General features: G+C 44.2%; 1 protein-coding gene across 8 annotated transcripts in view; it reads right to left on the bottom strand.

The window, feature by feature from the left end:
- FYN (FYN proto-oncogene, Src family tyrosine kinase) overlaps positions 1-16,863 on the bottom strand; it is a 212,093-nt gene that overhangs the window by 67,118 nt on the left and 128,112 nt on the right. For 2 of the 8 annotated variants that reach the window (XM_058566437.1, XM_058566436.1), the window contains one exon: positions 1,154-1,245. The exons of the other annotated variants lie outside the window; for them this stretch is intronic. The gene's annotated coding sequence lies outside the window, so the exon portion shown is untranslated. The remainder of the gene's footprint in view (positions 1-1,153; positions 1,246-16,863) is intronic. 8 annotated transcript variants of the gene reach the window in all.

Below are 16,863 nucleotides of genomic sequence, written 5' to 3'. Positions count from 1 at the left end.
GCCTGGCACACGGTAGGAGCTCAATAAATATTTGTTAAATGATTAAATGCAAAAAACCAAAACTCAATCAAAATCAGTTTGGAGAAAACAATTCTCTTTTATAAAAGGGACAGCTTTGTTACCACTTGATGCATTTGCAATTTGAGTAAGGAATGTTTCTGCACAGATCTTGCTTACTCTCTTCCCTTCATTGACAGACATGAAAAAACCAAAATAAATCAGTAAATGCAGGCTCAAGTCATTAAAAGTTAATCACAATGAAAATATTTGTGTAAGAGCTTGTAGTCTTCTTCTTCCCACTTGGGGCGGTCAGACTAACCATTTCCCTACGGAAGAGTCAGAAGATGCTAAATGAGTTGTACTCAATGTGACTTCAGTCTCCTTGCCACAAGGCAAACTTCTGAGCATTTGAGTTAAAATAAAAACAACCTTTATTACGGACAGTTCTGTGGTATGGCTTTCATGGCCAAAGCTGTAGGTCCATCATGAACACAGAATGCACTAATATACTTGCTCAAGATCTGTGGGGCTTTAGGAAACACCGAATAATGCTGTTCCGGAAGTGAGGTCCTGGAGTTACTGATCAGTGAATCATACACCATGAACTCATGACCATCGTTCTCTGTGTGTTGCTACGCATAGAAAAACTGATGGACAAGTACTTTGACCAATAGGATCCTTTGCCTGTGGTCAAAGTGTTTGGATTATAGCTGTGAAGCCCCCTATTCTCCAATTCTTCTGCAAACTGAGGGGCTCTGTTTCTACTATGCAAGTAAAACCTGATTTACTTAAAATGTCCTTAGTCCTGTGGATCTTCTCATTTGTGCCAAGAGCATTAACCAACTCTAGGAAAAGAGTTGCCAAAGAAAGACTCCAAGGATTGCCACACCTTGCTACCGTGAGCATGGCAGACAACTGCATGTCGTCAACTGACCACAGCACTTTCTGGTGCTATGCCATGTGCAGCCTCAGAATCCTTCTTCAAATAGCCCTCGAGTGATTGACTGATGCTGACACAAAGGACGGAATCTATCTGCTACTTGGGCACAGGCTGCTCTGATCCAGAAGGAATTTGGATGAATGTATATTCCTCCACTGAGGCCACAGACCACGGTCTGGTCTGCTAGATGCACATTAACACAGATACACTCACATTTCCTCATATGCCAATCAATGAAGCAACACCTGTATGCTCAGGTTATAATGTCATAGGACCTCTGAGAAGATTTCAGGTGTGTGCAAGAGCTGGGTACCAAAAAGAGAAAAAGGTTACTGGCAGTCTTCTGCAAAAGCAAATTACTTTTTCTTGAGACACATAAACTTGCAGGCAGAGGAGGGATGGCAGCAGGAGGAAGGTGAAACCGACCACAAATAACTTTAATTTTAGTCGTGTAAGAAGCACTTTTGTCTCAGAAACCAACCTAGGTGGGTGTGGGGAAGTGAGAGCCCTTGGGCTCAAGTCGCCATCCTTGCTCTTGACAGCCCAGACTTTGGCGAGTGACAAGTAAAGCCATGTTGGCCTGTACTCTGATGTGGCATGTCTCCTTGGTGTGATCATTCACTATCCCTTTAGCTGGTCTCCACTTTACTGGGCAGGTATCACAATAAAAGTAAAAGAACAAGGAAGGAAACCTAGAAACCAACATAAGTAACTGAGATGGGGACAGTGGAAAGAGAATTTAAAGCTGAATTGTAGATTGACTGCACAGTTTCATACACTTGTCTGGGAGAAAAGCAAAAAGTGATAGCTTAATGAGCAAACCTCCATCTTCAGTCAATAGTACTAACATGAGGCAAAAGGATAAGATGTGACAGAGACACAGCAGAAATGACTTGACGTCCTGATAGAAGATTCATGGCAGGGGACTCTTGAACCTTGTAAAATTGTAAACACCCCCAAGAACCAACCTGAGGCATTTTGCTACATTCGCAATGGGGAACATGAATCCCTTGCAAGTCTAGGGAGGCCTTGCCTTAGTTTTCACTGTGTAACTGCCAGAAGCAGGACGTTTAGAGACAGACGAGTGCCACATCGGTAAGAATGGTAGTTGGGCCACAGAACTTGTCACCCAAATTTCCCAGCGTTTTCAATCCTTTAAGGTGGGGTTTCTTATTTGTAGGACACTGGGTCCTAACACCCCACAAGGGATTGCAGGCAGTGCTGTCTTCTGGGGACAGCCAGGACAGAAAGGCTAGGGATGGCTGTGGAGGCTGGAGAGAAAGCAAGACCATGCTGGACACTCTTAGAAGCACAACACCTCCCAAGGTCCTGAAGCAGGGAAAAGGTCACAGCTGGGATAGCACTTTGGAGACGTAAAAACTTGAGGCCTGACCACATACAGCATTGGTACTGGGTCCAGCCAGTAGCCCCAGACCAGCTATAAAAAAAAAAGAACATGTAGGACTCTGCCAACGAGGGAAAATCCTTTTTGCTGCCCACTGGAAGGATGGAGTGAAAATATGTGCCTTAATGAAAAGGTGGTGTGGTAGGCAGAAGTCTAAGCTGTGCCCAAGATTCCCACCCCTGGTGTGTAAAACCCTGTATATTCCCCGGGACTTGTGAATGACAGGATCATCTCTCCCGTGATTAGGCTATTTTATTTAGCACAGTTGACTTTAACAAAGAGGGATCACCCTAGGTGAACCTGACCTCATCAGGTGAGCCCTTGAAAGGGACTGGGTTCTTTCTGGAGAAGTAGATTCAATGTGAGAGGCGTTCCATGGGATGGATATTCTCCACTGCTGGCTTTGAAGATAAAGAGGGCTATGTGGCCAGGAATGTGGGTGGTGTCTAAGAGCTGAGAACAGCCCCCAGCTGGCAGACAGCAAAGAAATGGGGACCCCAGTCCTACAACAACAAGGACCTGAATTGGGTCAAGAACCTGAAGGAGCCTGGAAATACATTCCTCCCAAGTCAAGACTCCAGATGAGAACAGTCGGTCTACACACCGATTTCAGCCTTGTGAGCAGAGAGCTCAGCCATACCATGCCCAGACTCGTGACTCACAGAACTCTGAGCTAATACATGGGTGTTGTTTAAGCCGCTACGTTTGTAATAATTTGTTACACAGCAACAGAAAACTAATACATATTTTGGTGGGATGGGGCACAATGAAGACGAAGGCTCCAATCTCAGCAGTGATGACCACTGTCAAATCAGGCGCTGTGCTATGTACTGGAACATGTCGTCTCACTAAACTCTCACGACAATCCTAAGATGTAGGTATTGTTATTTTCCCCCCACTTGACAATGGAGGAATAGAGAGGTTTGGGAATCTGTCCACAGCTCGTTCAGGGGTGGAGACGGGATTTGAAGCCAGAGGGAGGCCATGGCCAGCACATGGAGCCTCTATACTAGAGTTGCCTCTTGCCCCATGGAATCCTGGCCAGTCCACACAAGGGCGTGGGCACAAGGATGGGAGGAGGGGAGGGAGAGACTTGTAGGGAAGGTCCCCTGGTTCTATAGAACCCAACTTCATGTGCATGACTAATGGAGGCCCTGATTTCAGGAACTGGGCCTCACTCCCCTACATTCACACCGCACCCCCTGAGACAGTGGACTGGGACCACGCCAGGTGTGGTGAATCACCAGCTTCCTTGATGCTGGTCTGGCATCTTAATGAATGTTTGAGCCAATGACACTAAAGCAGCCCTTGGTTTCCTGATATTTCCTAGACGTGGTGGGGTATTTATATACACGATCAAGGAGTCAGCATCGGTTTCCTTGGTATAAAAGAGAGCTTTCCTACTGCATTTAAAACATGATTTGCTTTACAGGCAAAACTTTCTGGAACATATTTATTGCATAAACTGAGCAATACATGTAAATTTTCCTCCAAGCACAGAATAACGGATTTCTACTCTTGGTGGAGTCCTGTGGGGGAGAGCCCACCCACCAAACACAAGTGATAAAATACTACATCTCATCTCTGAGGTGAGAAAACTGATGTAAAAGCAGAATATATATACAATGCAGACACTGGCCACGGGCGACAATGGGAGGACAGAGCTTATTTAAAAATCAAATCAAAGCTTTGCTTCAGAAATAATAAGAGGTGGAGTTGGACCCATTCTATCATTTATGCATGACTTTGCAAAGGCCCTCTGGAGGGTGAGGAGGATGGATCTTGGTCTATACCGCACAGCAAGGGAACTGAACTCACACAAACCACTCTTAAAATGTTACAGTACTTTAAGAAACAGCCACATTCCTGGCACCTAGAGTATTTTTTTGCTCCCCAGCTCTGGCTTGTCTTGTTCACATGACCCCCAGGCTGGGAAACAGCAGCTCACATCCCAGCAGCATGTTCTCCTTTCCCTTCTGCACAACCTTCCGTTCCCCAATGCCCAGAGATTCTAAAGCACTGAATAAAAAAGAAATGGAAGCATTAGACCCCAACAGTAAGATTTAGCACCGCAGTCAACTAAATGCTGGAACCATTCCCAAACCCAGATGGCCAAACGAGGTTTTAACACCAAACTGTGGAAAGGCTCCAAAGGGGGGGAAGAACATTTTCTTCTCACATTCACTTCACTTTGAATCTCTGGATTAAGACAAGAGTGAAATAGTGAAGAAAATAAGGATATGCTTTAACCATCTATGCCAAAGGGTTCAGAAAAAATTAGAACACAGATTATAAAGTTTTTTAGGCCTTCCCTCACTCCTTTTTGGATCAGAGAAAAGTTCCTTGTGGTTAGTACTTTAAAATTTCATCTTTATTTTTATTGAGATATAATTCACATACCATAATATTCACTCTCAAAGTACTTCTTAATATATTTACAAAGGAAACCATTACACTATCTAATTCCAGAACATTTTCATCATCCCAAAAAGAAACCCGTATCAATTAAGCAGTTACTTTCCATTCCTTTCTCAACTCAGCCCCTGGCAACCACTAATCTACTTTCTGTCTCTATGGATTTGCCTGTTCTGGGCATTTCATATAAATGGAATCATACAGTATGTGGCCTCTTGTGACTGGTTTCTTTCACTCGGCATAATGTTTCCAAGGTTCACCTCTGTTGTAGCATGTATTAGTACTTCATTCCTTTTTATGGCTGAAACATATTCCATTGTATGGATATACCACCTGTTGTTTACCATTCATCAGTTGACAGACATTTGGGTTGTTTCAACTTTTTGGCTATTATGAAAAATGTGGCTATGAACATTCATGTACAAGCTTTTGTGTGGACATATGCTTTCAGTTCTCTTGGGTTAATATTTTAATATTTTAATATACGTATAAGGAATTTATATAGATAAAAAATCCCTAAGATTAGGTAAAAGGGAACACATGTATTGGCAATTTAAAGAAACGAAAAACAACTTGTGAAACATTTGGGAAAATATCATCTTCAGTAGTAATCAAAGACATGCAATTTAGATTAGTGATATACTTTTACCTCAAAGTTAACAAAATTCTAAAAAGAAGTCTGCCCAACAGAGAGGACGGTCCCTTGGAATCAATATTCTCATTTACTGCTGACAAAAGACCAGGAATTAGTGTATAACCTTTTTGTAAAGCAATTTGGCAATATTATCAAAAAAACTTAAAAATGGGCCTGCTCTTTGACCTGTGAATCTGTGCTAAAGAGATACTTTTTTAAAAATGGCACATAAAAAGGTTCTATGAAGTGTTATCTATAATTTGAAAAATTAGAAAACTTGCTAATTGTTTAACAAGAAGGCAATGGCTAAGTAAATTGTAAGGCATACCCATAATGTAAAGTTAAACAGAAATTAAAAGTTTTAAAAATTCTTTTAAATTTACAGAAACTTTAAAATTTCTGTAATAACTTTACAGAAAATTATTAGTAATATGGAAAAATGCTCAAGTCATATTAAGAAGGATCACATGATTGAGACTATATAACAAACGCCTAGAAAATTCTTTGGAAGGAAAGATACTGAGATGCTTGCCTGTGGTGTGTAGGGGATTTCTCAGATTTTCTATACTGAGAATGCACCATTTTTATAATGAGAATAAATCATCTTCATTTTTTAATAAGAAAGATCCCTTTAATCTTATCAGTTACTGATTTAATTTGTATATAAGTTGATGACTATGCATTGATAAAGTATGTTTCGTGAACCGAAAAATGAAGAGAGGGAGAGAGAGTGGTTGATTCCAAAGCTTGTTAAGAGGCAACCTCTCCCTCTGGAAGGCGTGAAAGGTGAAAGGTATCGAGGGACAGAGAGACTTCTGCGTGTGTTTTCATAACATCTGTGCAGGGAAGTGGGCAGTGAGGGAGCAGTGCTGAGAGTGGGTGGTGAACGCACACAGATGAACAGCCATAGACATCTAATTAAGGGCGTAGATTAAGCAAAGCCATTAACAGACAATCAACTCAGAGGACCATGTAGGCAGCAAGTGGCAAGATCTGGGATAACAGAATCAGAGGTGGGGTGGCTGGATTAGTAGGTTCTTGAGAACCTTCGGGCCCCAAGTTCCTGGGTACATGGGGAAACCCAGCAAACTCAGAATGATAGTACTCATTCAAGTCCACCTTGGAACCCAACCAAGGAGCTCTGGTTATTGAGGTATCTGCAGACCTCTCTGTGGGTGAGGTCCAGAAGACCACAGGTTGGCACGGCTCTAAGAAGGTGGGGAGGATGAAGCAAAGCACTGTTGTTCTCTGGATGCCTGCTGGTGGTGGAGGCAAGGCACCAGGCAGAACTAATTCCGTATTTTCCTCTCACTTTTCCTCTTATTGCCTTCACCCCTTCCTGTTGGGACGTTCAACCTGGCATTTTGATGCTTTGATTTTTGAGCCATGGGCCCTAGAATTTGGGGCAATCCAAGCAGGACAGAGAACAGTAAGCAACACCGGTTTATGCGACCTGAAGTTTTTTAAAAACACAAAAGATCCAACAAAGATGTTTCTTCTAATGTTGATATTCAGTCAAGCATCTTTCCACTCTCCTTGGCCCTGTTCAGTAAAAACCACCAGAGGAAAACAAAAATAAAAACAAAAATGTGGGCTTCTATTCATAAACCGGGTAAGAAAAACAGGAAAGTCAGTGTCACATCTGGGCCACAGCGGCAGAGACTGGCTTTCTGGGCTGAATTGGCTGAGGGCCCGAGGGTCAGGCTGTCACCTGGCAGAGCCACAAGAAAACACATTAGCACAAAGCGGCTGTTTGAACAGGCGTCATCAACACCCCCTCCTCGCCAACGCCGAGAATGAAAGCCGAGGAGGTTCACTCTCCAAGGCTGAACAAAAACCCACCATGCCAATCTTTCCAGTCTCTATGGAAGTTCCTCGCCAGATGATTCTACAAATATGGCCTCATCCTTTCAAAAAACAGTGAATTCTTTTTCCCTTTAATTCACCAGTTCCAGTCAAGAAGACAAATTTCCTTTAGAGAAAGAGAATGGACTTTGAATAGGGAAATTTTACTTCTCTTCTTTTTGTCCTCGGGCTCTTGTTTGTGTTCCTGGTCTCCATGTCTTCCTTTTTCACTGATCACTTATGTGATCAGAGCCCATCAAAATCCAGTGCCCTGAGAATTTGGTTGTGAGGCCATGTGCGTCGTGCTTTTGGAACAGAGGCTGACATCGTTTCTTTGAAGAATGACACGAAGTCCGGTGCCCCCTCCTCTGGATCTTTATGTTGGCGCTTTCTCAAGTTGCAAGGAACCAGCAACACCAGCAGCTATAACTTTTGCACCCCTTGGGGTGGTTTAGAGTTTCAAAGCTTCTTGGCAGCTGTTTTGGTGTGAATGCTGATAAAGGAGGCTGACAGAAAACAGACCCCTCTCTAATTCCATGGCCTCTACTGGGATAAGGAACAACAGGGAACAAAGAGAGCCGAGAGGCCGACTGACTCTAATGCCTAACGGAGATGAGGACAGTCTCTGTCTTCCCTTGGGTGTACTTTCCTTACCCCTGGTGAGCCCAGGATGGTTGACCAGGTGGAACTTGCTACAATGAAGCTTTTGCCAGAGGTCTCCCTCGTGAATGCAAGTTGAGTGCCAACACAGACATAAGGAAATTAAAGGAGGGAGATAATAAGTAAGAGGAAGAGAACTTGGAACCCGCTGAAGACAGTCAGTGATACTTTCCTCAGCAGCATATAAAACCAGTATTTGGGATGACAAATTGTGGCTACTTTGTGTGGGAGGTACATGTGTTATGTGGGCTCAACCACTTGTTGATGACCTACTTGGCAGCTAACAGAAATCCAGTCAGATTTATGTTAACAAATCCAAAAAGGGAAGACTTGGTTTATATACCAGCATACATTTTGTAAATACTTATTTTTATAAAATTTATAAAATTTTATACATTTATAAAATTTATTGTAAAGCAGTTCAATAGTGACTTTTTACTTGGCATATGAATGAGGCAGAGTATGATTTATTTTTTAGTGTTGTCTTGCAGAGTAATTGAACTTGAGGTTATCTCCCTAAAGATGATAGCACAGCAGTTTATCTTCCCCTTTTCCCCAGAGCTTGCAGGATTCTGGTATCAGATAGGGTTGCCCAGGGCCTGAAGGGACACAGCCTTGCAATGTTGAGGCCCAAATCCACATCACTGAAAGTGAGTAGTGGGAGGATGAAGGCAGGTGAGGAGTGTGGCAGACTGCTTGCTGTCCCACCAAATTCCTCCTCCTTCTTCCACAGTAACAGAGCTTTAGCTAGGCCTATAGTTATACAGCTTAAGACACATTTTTCAGACTCCCTTGCAGCTACGTGTGGTCATGTCACTTAATTCCAGCTAACTGGTTGTGAGTGGATGTGATATATTCAACCCCTGCATCCTTCAAAAAGGAGTGGGTTGATCTCCCTTCTCCTTCCCACTCCCTGTGGGCTGGAAAGTGGATGTGGTGCTGGTGGACTGGCTTCAACCAGGCAGAGGATGGCAACCCAACAGGGAATGGCAGAGGTGTAGGATAGGAGGAGGCTGGCTCTGGGTGGCCTCGTGGAGTACAGCTGCTCATCTACTAAAGCTCTGATCTCCGACCCTAACATGAGAGGTATAAACATCTACCTTGTGTGACCTACTATGTTTTGGGGGGAGTGAGGTGGGGACTTTTTGTTATAACAGGTAGCCTGTACCCCAACACAAGGAGAAAGTAAATATAACACAGAGGTCGAAGGGTGGCTCTGTTAGTCACCTATTTTTTTCCCTCTGCCTCTAGAACCAATGAGAGCTTTGGTCTCCTTTGGTATTGACAGTTAAACTTGGATTAAGGCAGGTTAGTAGGATAACAACAATAACGAATTGTAACAATAGCTACCATTTATCGAGAACTTATTTTCTGCTTGGTGCTTGACATACAGTATTTCGTTTAATCCTCAGAACAACCTTGAAAGAGTATTTCACAGTTAAGGAACCTTGGGATCACAGAATCTAAGTAACTTGCCCAGGGTTACCCAGCCAGTGGGACGTGGATCTGAGTCCATGTCTAACGCATTCACATCCTCTTCCTACTGCCCCATGCTGCCTTTTGAGAAGCATGCTCTGCTCCTAGCCATTTTCTTTGCTCTTTTGTAAAAGAGCAAAGAGTGTGAGATTTAATGATGTGAGAGTTTTAATGATGTGACAGAGCTGGGCGTTGCTATGTCCTACAGTTTTTTTTTCATTTTTTGCACTATGGCTTAAAGTGCTCTTTTCTTAAAGTATTCCCGCTTAGGACTCGTTCCCAAGTCTCCAGGACATCTTAGTCCTGGAGCACCAGGCTCCTAGTTTACAGAAGGCCTGGAAGCAGTGGCATAGCCTGGGACAAGGCTCTGAGTAGCCATGTGGTCTGGAGCATATCACTCCAACACTGTGGAGCCTGGTTTTCTCACCAGTCTAGCAATGGGCCTCAACAAGGAGCTTGTAGGGTCCATAACAAGCTGAACATTCCTGAAGGAGCCCAGAGCCCACATGCGCACATTCAAGCAGAACTGAGTCCACAGATAGGCAGAGGATGGCTCTCCACTCTCCGCAGCTGGAGGCTGAATCTTATCAATCATGGAGACTCACGGAGTGACCTGACCAAGTGGTCAGGTTTGGCTATGAATGCTCAGATGCTCCCCTGCCACGGCCAGAGCCTGCACTATGGCATATTACGAGAATTTTAATGATGTGATAGGAGCTGGGCACTGCCATGTCCTACAGTTTTTATTTTATTTTTTGGACTGTGGATTAAAGTGCTTTTTCTTACTGTAGTTTTCAGAAGACCCGACTATGCCCTCTACTTCCCTTTGTTGCTAAAATGAAGAACAACTTTTGATCTGGCTCAACCTGCTCAGGTATTTGTGATACGCTTTGGTCTTGACCCACTTCCCCACTCATCACATGAGGCTCCAATTCTCTCTGGCTCTTCCCTAGGGTTGCTAGGTATTGCTGTTCTCCTCCTGAGCTGCTGGAGATGACGACGTTTAAAAGAAAACAATAATAAGAACAAAGAAACTTTCCCCACTCTCCCAAACAAAAGTTACTCAGAATCACCATAGTAACAAATCAGCAGTTTTCAGCTGTTTCATTTCCCTTGCATTCTTGTCTCTCTGCACAGTCCTTTTCTTTACATTCAGCCCTACCTCCAGCCTTTATTCAGCAAACATGTTTTGATCCTCTCTATGTGACAGGCACTGTGCGAAAGGCTGTGGCTATATAGTCATGTAAAGGAGGCCCCTGCCCTTGAGGAGCTGATATATACTTAGGAGGGAGACAGACAAGTCAATCTATGGACTCGGGTTGGGGAGGGAGCACAGAGCGAGCCCGAATTCATCCAGGTAGGTAACTGTGAAGGTGACTGGACACTGGCCCAGGTGAGCACTGCAGGGGGTGGGACAGCACATTGGAGGTGTGGTACGGCATGATTTTACGTGGCTTATTTGATTTGTTCCCATATTTACGGAGCACTGAAACATGTGCCAGGCATATTGCAAGGCCCCCGGCTCTAAGGGTGAAGGAGACAGGCTTCTGTTCAAAAGGAGCTTATAGTTTAAAGGAATGGATACATGGGGCTGGGGAGGTGGCTAGAAATGAAGCCAGATCATAAACAACTACGTGTCCGTTCCTACGTGTCCGTTCTACTGAGCACTCAGTATGGTGCTTGACGCTTTGCTATGTGCATAAGCAAATTATCTCCTTCCATCCATCAATAGGCTTGTGAACTGGGTATTATCATTAGCACTATTTCACAGATGGGGGAATAAGTGTTGAGAGGTCAAGTTACTTGCCTAAGGCCTTACAGCTAGGTTAAACTGGATTTTAACCCAGACCTGGCTGAATCCAAGCCATATATTCTTAACCATGTGCTAACAGGCTAAAGCATTTGTACATTATCCAGCTGATACTTATTTAGTATTAAGTGGGAGTGAAACTGGGTCTTGATAGACATATACTGAATTGGGGAAGAGAAAAGAGAAGCACGGGGGAGCCAGACAGTGGGCCAAGAGTGGGAAGAGACTGCACACAGGTAGACAGAGAGGGATCTGAGTAAGATGTGACTTCCTCAGCTGAACAAACATCTCTATCCATTCTAGCTACCTGTCTATGCATAATTCATACCTCATAAATCATCCCCAACTGTAGCAAAGCTGTAGCTTTGGTTGCACGTGAGAATAAAGATCTGAAACCATATTGCTGCATAGGTGATTTGCTATGGGACTATGTAAGTTACATTTTCTGAGATCCTTGTCCCAAAAAGAAGCCCAACATCTTTTGGAGCTGGTAGCAGTGGGAGATAGAGGCTGGTAGTGCAGCTGTGTAGACAGTTGCCTAAACATGACAAGGACAGACAACAGAGATGGACAGACATGTGCAACGCAGGACATCTGGAGAAAAACAACTGTCCGCTAAAAATGGCACGTGGCAGCTAATATCCAACAATGGACTGATGTCCTCTGATGTTCACAAGAGCAGGAAGAAGGGGCTAGGGTTAGAGTGTGAGGTCCACAGGGGCCCACCACTCTCCCCCTCCAACTGTGGGAAGTTTACTCCATCAAGTCGCGCAGGAACGTCTTGATCATGATGCAGAAATGGCAGTTACACCTGTTTTGCAGGAAATATGTAACATTAACAACTTCTTTGTGCTAATGTTTTGCATGAAATATGTAACATTAACAAATTCTTTGCGCTAATGGTTTATATTTTAGCCATAACAGCTCCACTCTCATCTACAGGCTCACCGCAGTCAGAGGACGGAAACTTCTGCTCATCCTCCAGCAACAGTCGTCAATTGGCAGCTCTGAGCAGCGGTAATTTGTCCCAGCACTAAGCAGGACCAGCCTGTCCCTGGCACTCACACTGAGCTCCTGTGGAGCTGCCTTACAGACTCCAGGTAACGATGACCCGAGTGTGGCTTCAGACTCTGCCCTGGTTCTGGTTCAATACAACCCAAATTGACTCAGCAAATAACACTGGTACACACTTGGAATGAGCCCAGCCAACAGCTCTGCCGTAATTCTTTATGACAAAGGCTGACCTGACATGCTGATTATCAGCCCAGGTGAAAAAAAAAAGCTCCTGTGTATAACTAGCCTACACACCCTTGGTTTCTACCAGGTTTCATCTTTAATCTGGACACACATTCCTTAAACATATTCCCCTCTAAACCTCCTCTTCGTTTCCTAGCCATCTTGCTTCTCGCTTAAGATTTGCATTTTCTACACAGGTTCCACTGTTAAAATTAAATCTTGCTAAAAATGAGTGGATCTATGTATCTCTTATAGAACAAATTGATTATTTATCCCAATTCCTGCCTTTCCAAACCTATTACTCTGTTTAGTAACTTTGTTTTTCTTAACCATACCTCAACTGTTTTAAATCTGTTCCTGTTCTAGCACACTTGCTGGTTAATCGTCCCTTCCATTCTTTTCATTATTTCTCTTGTGCCTCAAACATTTGAGTCTTCTTCAGCTTAAAATAACGGCTCACACAAATTTCTCTTTCTTACTTTTGGCTCTGTTTCCCCGTGGCAAAACAAACAAACAAATATTATCACTTTTTTGGTACCAGAGCATTTTTGCTTTCTCATTCAGGCCAGTTGACAAAACTATCATTCATTTTCAAAGAAAACAAAACAAAAAAACCTACCTCGAACTCTCCCCCTACATTTCTATGTGGTAATTCCAACATAAAGAAGTGATGCTATTGGCAGATGTTTCAGTCTGACAGTACCAAGTACTGGTGAAAATGTGGAACAGAATTCCTGTACACTGCTGGTGGGATGTCAATTGCTACTTTGGCAAAAACAATTTTACATTATTTAGTGAAGATGAAGATGCATCTATCCTATGAGCAGCAATTCCACTCCCAGGCATATACTGTAAGGAAACATGCCTACGTGAACCAGGGGATATGTGCACCCTGCAGTTCTGGCTGCATTTCTTTTACAGCTCCTCAGGCGATGTGGGGGCCTTACTCCACTGCAAGGATCTGGGATTGAAGGTTGACAATATCAACTCAAATCTGTTTTTGGAGCTGGGTCCCCCGAAAGCCTGTGGTTGCAGCTACAGGAAAGCTTACTGGGGAGAAGTGATGGGGAAAGGCTGATCCCTGGTCAAAGACAACTAGTCTGAGGATCCGGGAAAATTCACTGTCGTTTCCTCCTCTTCCTTCTCTCTCACCCCTGGCTGCCTGCATGACGTCTGGCTCGTATGTTCCTCACTGAAACCCCACCTCATCTGGTGAGGTGCTTGGAGTCAGCATCATCATCCTCTTCCCCTGGGGCCCAGAAAGGGTGCTGCTCTGAATGTGGTGCTCCCTGCTGGGAAGGAGGAAGCGTCCGGGTGAGGCTTCAGGAGATAAGGTGGAAGGGTGAGTCCTGCTGAAGAGCCACAGTTGTTCTTGAACGCACAGGTGGGGAGTCTCTGTGCACACCTTTACATGGGCATCCACGTCCGTGATTCTTTGTGTACTGAATCCAACACAAGTACAATGCCTGGGGCAACTTGGCCTTTAATAAATACTATCAAATGACAAACAGGAAGTGAGATAATGAACCTTTTCTAAAGAAGTGAGGGGAACTTTCTGCCTCCCTTTGTGAAGCTGCCCTCTGCCTTTCTACTGCTCTGACTGCTCTTGTTCAGGGAGGTTGTGTAATGGTGGCTCTCTGTCATCCTCACTTCCATTCATTTCTCCTCCTGATGCCATGAATGGCTTCCTCCGTCCCTCCCTCCCCCATCTCTAAGTGAACAAATGGGGAAAGTGCACGGATTGGCTGGATGGCCTCCCTCCATTCGTCCATTCCCATAATCTTCCTATTTTGAAGCTGAAATGTCAACATGGAGCCATTGTTCTTTTAGGTTTAAAAATATCTTCAAGGTGTCAAAAGCTCTACAGATTTCCACTGGGCACCTGAAACCTGCTCTGTTATTCGGCACCAGTAACACGCTGAGAGTGAAGATCATTTGTTTCGTTTAAATTATTAACTGATAACAATGTGAGGTTCTGGCAACACGCACATGTGTGGGAGACGATGATGTTACGTTGGGAGGAAATCAAGATGATGGTCTGATGTAAATACAAATGGAGTTTGGACTGGGTTTCAGGGAGGCCACACAGAGCCTATCTCTGCAATACTTGGCCTTGTCCCCACAGCCTGCCAGGGTTCTATCTCTTACTTGGGGCTGCTGTGGCCCCTGCTGGAGCTGCCTGCTGCCCGCCCAGCTGACCATCTCAAGAGAGGCCCCGGCTGGGCAGTTCATTATTTGCACATGTGGGAGAGAGACAGGAGTGATTTTTCTTTTAATGGTTTCAATTCCACTCCTTCAGTTCTGAAATGAGTTTCCTTCCACTTCTCTCCTCTTCCTCTTTGCTTCATTTCTCATTGCCTCAGGGTGTCAGAGGGTAGAAAGCCATGATCAAGGGGAAGGGTTTATATTTTGAGTAGGTGGCTAAAATTATTCTGGTTTCTTCCCTGCCAACTGTGGATTATGTCAATTTTGATAAGAATAGACATATTCTACTATTAATTACTAATAGGAAGTTACTGATACTTGACTATCTTTGATCTAAAAAAAAGAAACATCAATTTCATATGGTTCAAATTAGTAGATAGCACCTAGACCATTATCTGACCACATAGTAAGTGCTCAATAAACCATAGGCTTAACAGGCAAGCGTATGTGAGAACAGGAGGCATGCCGGAGCCTGGGGGTTCTCTCGGGGTCACGACTGGTCTTTCTATCGCATGCACAAATGACATCCAGTGACTTCTGGCTGCCCAGGAGATGGCCAGTCTGCCATTGCTGGTGTCCAGCCATGCCCCCAAACTAATCACTGTGGATTAGGGATAACATTAACTGAGTAGACAACGAAATGAATTATTCTGATAAAAATTAAGAGAAAATAAAAAAGGAAATGAAGAAGGGAGAAAGCTGATATTTCTGCCTAATAATTTCTTTATTTGATTCACCTCAAGGAAGAATCGACTGCCCAGAATTTTCAAAAGGAACTACAACAGTAGTACGATACTTATGTTTTTTAATGTATTAGTTGGAAGGTGGGAATGGAGGGTTATCTTTTAGAGAGAAAAAGGAGCTTTTAACATAACTCTTGGCTTAAAAATCTCAGTCTGAATCATACTATTAAAGGGCCAATTTCAGAGGTCACTAACACTAACGCGCTCCAGTCAGACAGCATTTTTGCATGTAATAAGCTAATTTTCACCTAAACGCTAATGTTCAAGCACAGACTTTCAGAAGCCCTACTCTGATGACTGATAACAGAGACGGGTGCATGGGTCACAGGGCAGAGGGGGTCATATTTAGCTCCGCTACTTCCTCAAAGCCGTGAAGAGAGACTCTGAAAGCCCTAGCATTTCCAGCAGATGCCCCTTGGCCTGGTATGATACGAAATCAGAAACCTCAATGCGAATAAGGAACAGGTGGGTTTGGGGCAGCCACACTCCAATTCCTTACGGATCACGTCTGTAGCTCCACAAAGCATTGTCGGCCTCTCCCATTATACTGTTCCCCAAAGGGCCCGAGTCGCCTGACGGCAGGACCTCTCCTGGACATGCTGGGAGTTTCGCAGACAAGTGGGGCTCCTAGATCCAATCAGACACTAGATGCTGGGGACGGCCGCCATCTCAAAGTCATCTGAGCAAGGTCAGCTGGGCCTTCTCCTTTACCCATGCTGAGGTAAGAGCAGGGGACTCTGCCAGACAGTTGAGACATTAACCCTTTGACCAGAGTTGAATGATATGGAGGGATGTGGCTTTGCAACATTTGGGGTTAACAGTTTTTGGACTTGTGGCTTCTTTTGATGGTAATCGTCTTGTTAACCATCTACCTACTGACCTATATGCCCAACACTTATTTGTTTGCACAGATAGGCTCAATCGGTTCAGTAATGAAAAGGAGGAAACGACAGAGGAAGAAAGTTCATTTGGTAGTGCTTCGAGAATCTCTGTAGTGCGGAGGTGGCCCTGGCTCTGGGGTGTGATAGGCTGCCCAGCCCAGGAACTGTATGAGGCTGACAACAGCCGTGGGACAGAGGTCTGTGGATCTAAGGTCGACGGTACCATGAGCACACAAGCCCTGTGGTTGCGAGGTGGGAGGGCAGTGGCATCAACAAGGTACAAAGATTCCTTCTTTGTCTTCAATTGTTTGCTCCTGCCTTCTAAAGGAGTCTAAAATGCTCCTGACTTCTGGGAGTGGTGACGCAGAGAAGGAAACCAAAATATAGAACTGAAAACTTATTTGGTAACTTGAAGAGTTTTCTCTTTTGGACTCTGGCCAATTTCTCCTTTCTGTTAAATAAGAAAAGCTCCAACTTTAACTTTTGGTCCTTTAGTTTTCCTGAGAAGGTAGAGAGAATGAAAGAGTCTGAGCAGAATGGAGAGAACAGCTGGCCACGGTTGGGACTGTAAGAGTAGGACACCCAGTGGGATCCTGGTGGATTCCACAGAGGA

The sequence above is a fragment of the Diceros bicornis genome, chromosome 23 (genome assembly GCF_020826845.1).
Source record: "Diceros bicornis minor isolate mBicDic1 chromosome 23, mDicBic1.mat.cur, whole genome shotgun sequence".
Lineage (NCBI taxonomy): Eukaryota > Metazoa > Chordata > Mammalia > Perissodactyla > Rhinocerotidae > Diceros > Diceros bicornis.
This window is presented reverse-complemented; position numbering and strand designations above follow the sequence as displayed.